The 9,630-nt window shown below is 39.7% G+C and overlaps 1 protein-coding gene across 1 annotated transcript in view; it reads right to left on the reverse strand.

Annotated features, from left to right (window-relative positions):
• SLC6A15 (solute carrier family 6 member 15) overlaps positions 1–9,347 on the reverse strand; it is a 66,060-nt gene extending 56,713 nt beyond the window's left edge. Inside the window, exon 1 of the mRNA XM_069095100.1 lies at positions 8,902–9,347. The gene's annotated coding sequence lies outside the window, so the exon portion shown is untranslated. The remainder of the gene's footprint in view (positions 1–8,901) is intronic.
• Positions 9,348–9,630: the final 283 nt, after the last annotated feature.

The raw sequence follows: 9,630 nt of genomic DNA on the forward strand, positions 1-9,630 counted from the left end.
CATGAGACAGATTAGGGTTGCATGTATACAAGTGAGTGTTCACTGCATAGAGATTTCCCAAAATGAGGATGTAGAGAAAGAATATGAGATGGTTCAACCAGAACCTTCAGAGTCAGATTCCCATCAGCATTTCAGGAAGTAAACTGAAATTATCTGTATGTCATATCTGCAGTTAAGGGGCTTGGCCAATAGAGCACTAGGCTTGGGGTCAAGATGACCAGAGACTAAATCCAGCTCCAGACACTTACTAGCTGTGTAACTACAAGCAAGTTAACCTGCCTCAGTTTCCTCATCTGTAAAATGGGAATAAGAACACTTATTTCACAGGATTGTTGCAAGGATTACATGAGATAATGTTTGTAGAGCACTTTTCAAACCTTAAAGTACTAGCTATTATTATTATTATTACTAGCTATTATTAAATTATTATTATTTATTATTATGTTATATATTATAATTACTACATTATGTATAGTTATTGTAATATAATATTATCATTATTATCTTACTACCTATAGGATCAACTCTTGGAAACAAACTTTCTAATTCACAAGACAAAGACTGCTGAAAAGCCTACCAAAAGATGGTGATGTTTTCTCTTTGTAAATTGTGTGTCGCCTAATGAGCACTTATTCAGAATGCTCAGTTACTACCAAATAACGTTTTTAAAAATGTTTAGGGCTAGGAATAATAGGCAAAGGGGTCCTACCAAATTCCTTTTATGAAACAAATATGGTGCCTAAACCAGGAAGGGCAAAAATAGAGAAAGTTATTTTTGCAGATTTGCAGTTTTCATGTACAATCACCTTACTTTTATTGTGCTACTACTATGCAAATGTTTCTTTTATTCAATAAATTAAAAATAAAATAAAAATGTAGGGGGGAAGAAAACATTATGGACAAGTTTCACCAATGAATGTGGATGCAAAAATTCTAAACAAAATGCTAGCTAGGAGATTACAACAATATATAAAGGGTCTAGCAGAATCTCAGATAGAGGAGAAGAGAAAAATAAAGAACTCATCAAATTTGTAGAGTTGCCTATATATTAGCATCTATACAGATGTTTTTAACTCCATTGGTCTACATTTTACATTCTTCTTTTTAAGTTTGACCTAAGGACTATTTGCTATGAATTATGTTAATAATAGCAGCTAATTTCCAAGGAAGTTTGATAAGAGATGCTAACATGATTTTCCTCATGGGATACTTACTCAAGGAAAAAGTAGGTGAGATTTGTTGGAAAATATCCAAAATTTCACTGCACCAAACTGAATTAAAAAAAGGTTCAGCTATGCAGTCTCCAACTTCAAAAGTATCCCTCATCAATCAAACCTCTAGTCTAGACCCTAGTAATTTTGGTGCTTTGGGACAGAGATATCAAATACCTTGGGGCTTCATTGCTGTCCAGGACACTTCCAAATGAGGGCTGAACCAGATTAAATGTAATTGGGAAATATTTAACAAAATAAATAAAAAGCAATAGAATATAGATAATGTTCGTAGGTCTTTTTCTAAATCAATATGAGGCCTGCAGGGATCCTTACATATGGTTTAGCAGCCCCTGTTTCTATTTGAATTTGACACTACAGCTCTAGGGAATTCTCAGATGAAGAAATTCCCTCTATTATGCTCCCTCTCTATCATACATTTTATCCTATTGTGCAGAAGTCCTTAATACACATCAAAGGAGACTATGATAAGACTTCAACTAACTGAAAAGATAAAATGGGGAAAGAGCAAAAAGACAATATAAATTAGTCTCCTTTTTAGAAATGTATCTTTTCTGTGAGGAAAAAAAGGTCTATAAAGTTAATGCAAATAAAAGAAATCCTGTTTTCCTACTGACTTAAAGCATAAAATTGACACTGTATCCTGAAGAAATAGTTGGCTTAAAGACACTAAAATCATACTAAAGATTTCAAAAAATCTGCTTAAATTATATCCTTAAAGAAAACTTATAATTGTCTTATGACACACTGATGATAATAATATTTAAAATGAGTAGATATTTAATACAATAATTTTAATATTTAATATTAAAAATAATCGTTTTTTAATATACAAATTTAGAAGTACACTGGAATTTTTTTTTTGGAGGGGGGAAAGGAAGGGCAATTGGGGCTAATTGACTTGCCCAAGCTCTCATGGCTAGGAAGTGTTATGTGTCTGAGGCCAAATTTGAACTCAGGTCATTCTGATTCCAGGGCCAGTGCTCTATTCACTGCACCACCTAGCCACCCCTACTTTCCAGAATTGTTGTGAGGATACAATAAGGTAATATTTATAATGTGTTTAACATAGTTTCTGACACATTCTAGGCCCTGTATAAATGCTAGCTATTATTTGTTCCTTTGAAACTTTTACCAATAGGTAATAGTTCTGTAATCCAAATACAACTTGTTTTGTGTCCAAGGAGACCAATGCTAATCTGGCTTCCACATGACACTTTCTCCGCCATTCCAAAGACACCCTAGAAATTCACTTCATCCTGGACTTCTTATTGTAAGACAATAGGAGTATCCTCTTCCCTTTTAGTCTCTTCCTCTGATTGCATTATTTTTCTCAGACTGCCTGTTATATAAGAAAGACACCAAGGCCATCCACGTCATTATACCTCTTCTTGGTGCACTCTGGACTCCCCTGATTTTCTAAGCTTTCTTTTCTATGTCCTCTTCACTCATTAGAAGGTAAACTACTCAGGGTGGCCAGGTAGCATAGAGAGTAAGAGCACTGGCCCCCAGAGTCGGGATAACCTGGGATCAAATCCAGGCTCTGATACTTAGCACCACACCCAGAAATAACTGGCCTTGTAACCTTGAGCAAGTTACTTAAACCCAATTGCTTAAAAAAAAAAAAAAAAAGGTAAACTTCTCCAGGGCAGGGACTTATCTTTCTGTTTGTATTTTTATTCTCAGGGTTTAGCACAATGACTGGTACATTGTAAGTGTTTAATAAATGCTCTATGACTTAAAATCCTTCAAATATTTAGTTTTTCTGTCTCTCCAAGTCTTCTCTTTCCTAGCCTGACTCCCTTGACTTTAATTTATTTAAGTTGCTTAGAACCCTGGTGTCAAATTCAAATCTGAGTGACTTAGAAAAACACAAATGTGTGTGTATAAAATTCTGGGAAGTAGATGCTATAATTCTACCCATTTTACAGTTGACGAAACTCAGGCAAAAGTTAAGTGATTTACCCAGTCACACAACTACTAAGTGTCTGAAGCCAAATTTGAACACAGGTCTTCCTAATGCCAGGTTCAGAGTTCTATCTATTATTGCACGACCTATCCCAAGCTTCTAGCTAAGAGTGACATAATAAAAAATTCCCTAAAAATATGAACTATCCAAAAGTCCATGGGGTATCTTAGAGAAAGTGTGCTCTTTTTTGGTGGCCAAGAATTGTAAATTGAGGGGACGCCCACCAATTGGTGAATGGCTGAACAAATTATGGTATATGAATTTAATAGAATACTACTGTTCCATAAGAAATGATGATCTGGCAGATATGAGAAAAACTTGGAAAAACTTACATGAAATGATTCTGAGTGAAGTGAGCTGAACTGGGAGAACATTGTACAGAATAACAGCAACATTGTCGGATGGTTAACTTTTGATAGACTTAGCTCTTCTCAGCAATGCAAGGATCTAATACAATTTCAAATGATTCATGATGGAAAATGCTATTCACATACAGAAAAAGAACTATGGAGTCTGAGTGAAGATAGAAGCATACTATTTGCTCTCTCTTTTTTTGTTTGTTTCTTCTTTCTTGTGGTTCCTCCCACTGGTTGTAATTCTTCTTTACAACATGACTAATGTGAAAATATGTTTAATATGAATATATGTAGAGCCTATATGGATTGCATTCCATCTTGGGGAGGGAGAAGGGAAGAAAGGGGGAGAAAATTTAGAATTCAAAATCTTATGGAAGTGAATACTGAAAACTAAAAGTAGGTGGTGCAGTGAATAGAGCACTGGCCCTGGAGGCAGGAGTACCTGAGTTCAAATCCAGGCTCAGACACTTAACATTTAACTAGCCCTGTGACCTTGGGCAAGTCACATAACCCCAATTGCCCTGCCTTGCCCCCTCCAAAAAAAAGGAAAACCAAAAGTAAATAAATTGATTTTTTTTAAAGTGAGCTCTGTTCCAGCCCCACCCTGCCCTCTCAGATTTTCAAACAAAGAACAGCACTTATTAAGTTGCTGTTAATGAGTTCCTTTTTTCAGCTATGGGTTGGACTACAGGGCCTCTAGGATACTGACCCAATTCTACACCCAGATAATATATGTGAATCTATGTGTGTGGAAGGTGGGGTGGGTGTGGGGGAACCACTAGTAAATCAGCATAAATAAAATACTCTAGAATATCCTTTCCCTTTATATGCTACACCAGGTTTTCCCTAGTGTTCCATCCCTTGCCTCTGAGCTTTCATGGGCTTTCCCCTACACCATGAATGCACTTATCCTTCTTTCACTTCCAGTTCCTCTTAGAATCTTTATCTTCATTCCATATTCTGTTTAGCTTAAGTTCTACTTTCCATCAGAAGACTTTCCTGATAACTCCCTCCTAACCCAAACCTAGCTGTAAATGGTTTCTCTCCCAGTTAAAAACGCCTTTTCATTTACTTATCAGTGTACAGGTTGTAGCAAGGTTCCCCAGTGGAATGTAAGCTCTCTGAAGGGAGAGGCTGTGTCATTTTTGATTTGTAGTCATTATACCCAACACAGTGCCTTAAACATAGAAGGCATGTAATAAATGTTAAATTGGGGGGGGGGGGGAGAAGGCAGACACTTTAACTTGCTAGGACACCAGAATTTCATTTTCCACTATCTTGTTTACCAAGAATCTTCTACTTCTACTGCTGGGAAGAGGATTTCACTGCATCCCATGGAAACCCATGTAACTAATTTGTTGAAAGACAGACAGACACAGAGAGATAGATAATATAGATAGACAATAGATAAAGATATATAAGACTTTGAGGTTTTAAAAGTGATTATTCTAAACCAGAGGTGTCAAACACCAGCTGCACAATTACTTGTGATTTCTGCTGGAACTAGATTAAACTGTAATTGGGAGATATTTCACAAAATAAAAAATACAATAGAAGATACATTTAATGTTAATCTATGTTTTTCCTAAGTCAATATGTCATCTCATTTGATCCTTACACTAATCCTGAGGGGTAGATGTTATTATTATAATACTCATTTTAAAGTTGAGAAAACTAAGGCTCTGAAAAACAGTAATCTGCCTAGTCACACAGTTAGTATCTGAGGCTGAATTTGAGTTGGAATCTAAGTACAATGCTCTTTTATCATTTATGTGTGATTAAAAACAAGACACATAAATGACACTATACACAGAGAACAAACACGTACCAAGGTTTAGGTTCAATTCACTTGATTCTGTATTCACTGGCATATCTTACTTTCTAAAAACCACCCCTGTGTAATCAGAACTTTCTAGGATTTTTCAAACATTAAGTTTTCTATTAAGTTCCAGCAAAGCCATAATCAGTCAAAATATCTATCAGTCTTTTCACTGCAGACAAGTAAGACTGTGCTTCAATCCCCTTAAATGTGCCTTTATGGACTTTTGAAAAATATCTTATTTGGCAATAACAGTCAATTAAGGTTAGTGTGAAATGATGCCCCAGCCCCAGAAAATATTAAGATTCAGCCAAAGGAAATAAAACATAGCCAAAAATTGACTCAGTCTGCATGCAGCAGAAAAGATGGAAGGGAATAAGCACTTATTAAGTACCTACTAAATGCTAAGCACTTTAAAAATATTATCTCAATTGATATGAAGAAAAGACAAAAAGAAATCAATGAGTAAAAATCATAGAAACTAAAACTATGTCTTTCTCAATCTGAAACCAGACTGTACTCCTACCCAACCTTAGCATGTGCTTTCTCTGCAGTAAGTTAGCCTGGAAGCCTGCTGATCATTATTAAATAAGGCTTTCAGCAGAAAATATTCTTTGATATCAGATGTATTAAGCAAATGAATTAATCATTCAAAATCACCAAAGAATAGCTGTAAACAGCTGAAACTGGAACTGCATCTATAATGTCATTCTGATGATTCCCCAGTCAAGCTATACAAGGAGATATCTGGCTTAATAGTGGCATTTGGGCAGTCACTTTCTACAGTGCATAAGGCGTATGGGCATACTGGGAAATATTCAAGCTTGTGCCTACAAGTATACAGAAAAAAGAAAAGTCCAGACAAGGGACATGGAGTAGTACTTGGTTTAGTGACAAAATGACCAACCAATCCACAAGGACAGATTAGGTTTCAGACATGGTCCTATTCCATCAACAAACAAAAATCAACAAACATCTGTTAAAAGCTTACTGGCACCAAACATTGTGGCAAGTATTAGAGAAACAAAGAAAGGCAAAAACTGTGATTACAAAGACAAAACCAGTCCCTGTCCTCAAAGACCTTCCATTCTATCAAATTTATCCAGGGTAAAATTAATACTAACAAAAGTTTGAGCTGCTATATATAAAAATACGAAAAAAAAAAAAAAGAAAAACCCTCAAAGGGTTTGTGTTGGGGAAATAAATTCTTGCACTTAGTGATTTTTGTCGCTATTCTGACACATTTAAATTACACACTGCTAACTGGCTTTTTAAAAGCACCTTAAAATCCCTGTATCTCAGAGGTATTACCACTTTTATTAAGCAAAAATTCTACTCTTTCCTTCTCTAAATTAATTTAGTAACAAGACTTTCTTTTTATAACATCTGTTACAGGAACATTATAAATCTGAAGAGCTAATCACCTTAACACTTTTCATATCTTGATATAAATAAATGAATTTTTAAAAACATTGCTCAAATACAGTATGTGGGGGGAAAAAGGTTTCTGAGAAGGAAAAATGTCTTGCTCTCATAGGGTTATTTCCTGGATTCTTCAGATACGACTTAAATAAAGAGCACTTTTATGTTTTTGTACAAGAGTCAATGCCCTCCATTAAAAATAATCCAAAGGATAATGAAGAATAAAGAAAATTTCATTTCGAGTCTTGTTCATTGTGTGGAAGTAGAGAAAGAGATGATTAAGATAGCTAATTTAAAGAAAAGCAGAGTGGAATCTAAATGTCTTTGTATTCTTTTACTAGCCTAAGCAAGGGTGGGGCAGAAAGAAAAGGAGGGGGAGTTAAGTTGCTTAACTTGAATAGAGAACTTTTAAAAAATATTTTTTTAAGTATTGTATTTCAATATAATCGCTTTTCTTTATAATCCTTTGTATTTTATTTTATGCATTTAAAGACATGATTCTGAGAAGGGGGCCATAAGTTTCACCAGACTACACAAGAGGATCATGACATTAGGAAAAAAAAAAGGTTTTGTTCCTGTTTAGGGAAAGGGTAATCCCTAATGTGTAAAAGCAGCTGTCACAAGAAACCCAAGATTGCATCAGAAAACGATAATAATAATGCGTAGTAATGCCCTACATAGCAAAACGTCAGTGGGTGGGCACAAGGCAAATAAAAAAATCTGGTTAAAAGCCTTCAGAGTTTATACTCTACTTTCTCCCACTCAGGAGTGTGTCTACTGACTGACAACTGACGGAAAAAAAGGTGGTCTACCTTTAAAATGAAGGATGGGGCACAAACCACAAGATAAAAGAAAAAACGAGGACAGAGCTTCATTTGCATAAGCACCCAAACATTGCTGACGTCACTGTGCACCAGCCTCGATCCCACCCAGATTTACTCCAGCCATTCTCCGATAAGGGATACAACCAAAAGCAAAGGGGATGAGGAGGGCGAAAGAGCAGCAACAGCCCTGAGCATCTGCTCCAATCAGTCATCTTTTAACACAAGAGTAAATGTCTGGAAACTCCAATCCACAATTATAATCTTGCGGTGTAGAGATTTACAATCACCACCACCACCCCCCAACCACCTGTAAAAAAAAAAAAAAGCTTTTGATGTGGGGGCTGGAAGATCTGTTAATTTCACCCAATCGTGACATGCAAAAGGCAGTGGATTATTGTTGTTTTTTCCTATGTAGAAGGGGCTTTAAAATAGCTCAAGGCCACTCCTAGATTGAAAGTATTTCTGCCCTACGCAACACTTACGCTACCAAGCTGAAATGTGAATGAATTAAGAAGTGCATTTGATTCCTCTATCCCAGCCCATCCACCCCCACCCCCACCCCATCATCCACCCACACACGCAGCAGGACCAGGATACAAAATGACAACGTGGCCCTTCGCTGGTCTCTCCTGCTCTCCGCCTTGGTCTCTCTGGAGAAACATACATTTACAACGGACCGTCTCCCAGCTCAGGTCACATCAAAAGGGAACTGAGGTGATGGAGAGAAGGCATAACATTTTCCTTTGGGTCGGTGAAAAGGAAGGTTCTAGCGAAAGAGGGATGAGACGGCTCTCCCCCTCTCCGCCCCCATCTCTCAGCACACAGCACCCACCTCTCAATTCACAGAGGAAACCCAATCCTAAGCCCCCTTTGAGGGCCCAGCCTAAGCCCCCATTCCTTCCAGGATAAGCTCCCCGCTTTTCTGAATCACCCTTTGGCAAATCCCTTCAAGGAGACGAATGAATCTCCGGAAGATGCTGCTTGGCTGCTACTGCTGCTGCGGGGAATTTCCATGGGAGGCGGCCACTCTCCTCATGGTACCTCAGTTTGTACACAGACTCCTGTGCATACTCATAGATACACACACACACACACACACACACACACACACACGAACAAACAGTCTCTTCAGCAGAAAGGATCACGCGCCCTTCCCCAGGAACCGGGAGTCTCGTGATGCGCCCCAAGCCGTCTGTCTCCCATCCATCCCTCCCATCCTTCTCCCGCGAGCCCCTCGGGGCACAGGGCACTGGGAGCCCAAGGCCCGAACTCCCCTTACCACGCAGCTGGGTCCGGGGCAGACTCCCAGGAGTGGCAGGGGCGGGGGCGGCGGCGGCGGCGGCGGCGGCGGCAGCAGAGGCACAGGCAGTGGCAGAGGCAGCGGCGGGGGCAGCAGCAGCAGGGTCCCGCAGGCTGGAAAGGGCGGGGGCGCTGGTGGCGGGGGTTGCGGCTGCGGCTGTCGAAGGGCCGCCTGGTGTGCGGTCTGCAGAGAATGGGTAGAGGTGTACAGACTGATGTGCGTGCTCGTTTGGGTAGAGCTGTGGGTGTAGGTGCAGGTGTAGGTGTGGGTGTGAGTGTAGGTGTACGCGTGTGTGTCGGTGAAGGCGAGGGAGCGCAGGATGAGCGAGTGTGTGTATGTGTGAGTGTGTGTGTAAGTGTGTGACGGAGGCGCACATGGGCCCGGCCCTCCCATGAAGCGGCTCTTTAAAGGCTGCGAGAGGGAAAAGGAGGGGGTGGGGGGGGACGGGCGATCTGGCGTGCGAGCCGAGGCGAGGCTGAGCAGGGGAGCCGCACCTCCGTCCGTCTCCCGCCAGACTTGACGCAGAGACGTCCGCAGCGCCCACCCGCAGTATCCTCCCTGCGCCCTGGTTACAGGGCACGCAGAGCGCAGGGTGGATCGGGGATGCTGGAGTCAGGGACTGCAGACCAACAGCCAGTAGAATCCTTCCCTGAGTAACTCATCCTCTCCAGCCCTCCACCTCCAGACAACAAAAAGGTCCAGGTGCCC

The sequence above is a fragment of the Petaurus breviceps genome, unplaced genomic scaffold (genome assembly GCF_028583685.1).
Source record: "Petaurus breviceps papuanus isolate PSGF00001 unplaced genomic scaffold, PetGlider_PUasm1.0 225, whole genome shotgun sequence".
NCBI classification, from domain to species: domain Eukaryota; kingdom Metazoa; phylum Chordata; class Mammalia; order Diprotodontia; family Petauridae; genus Petaurus; species Petaurus breviceps.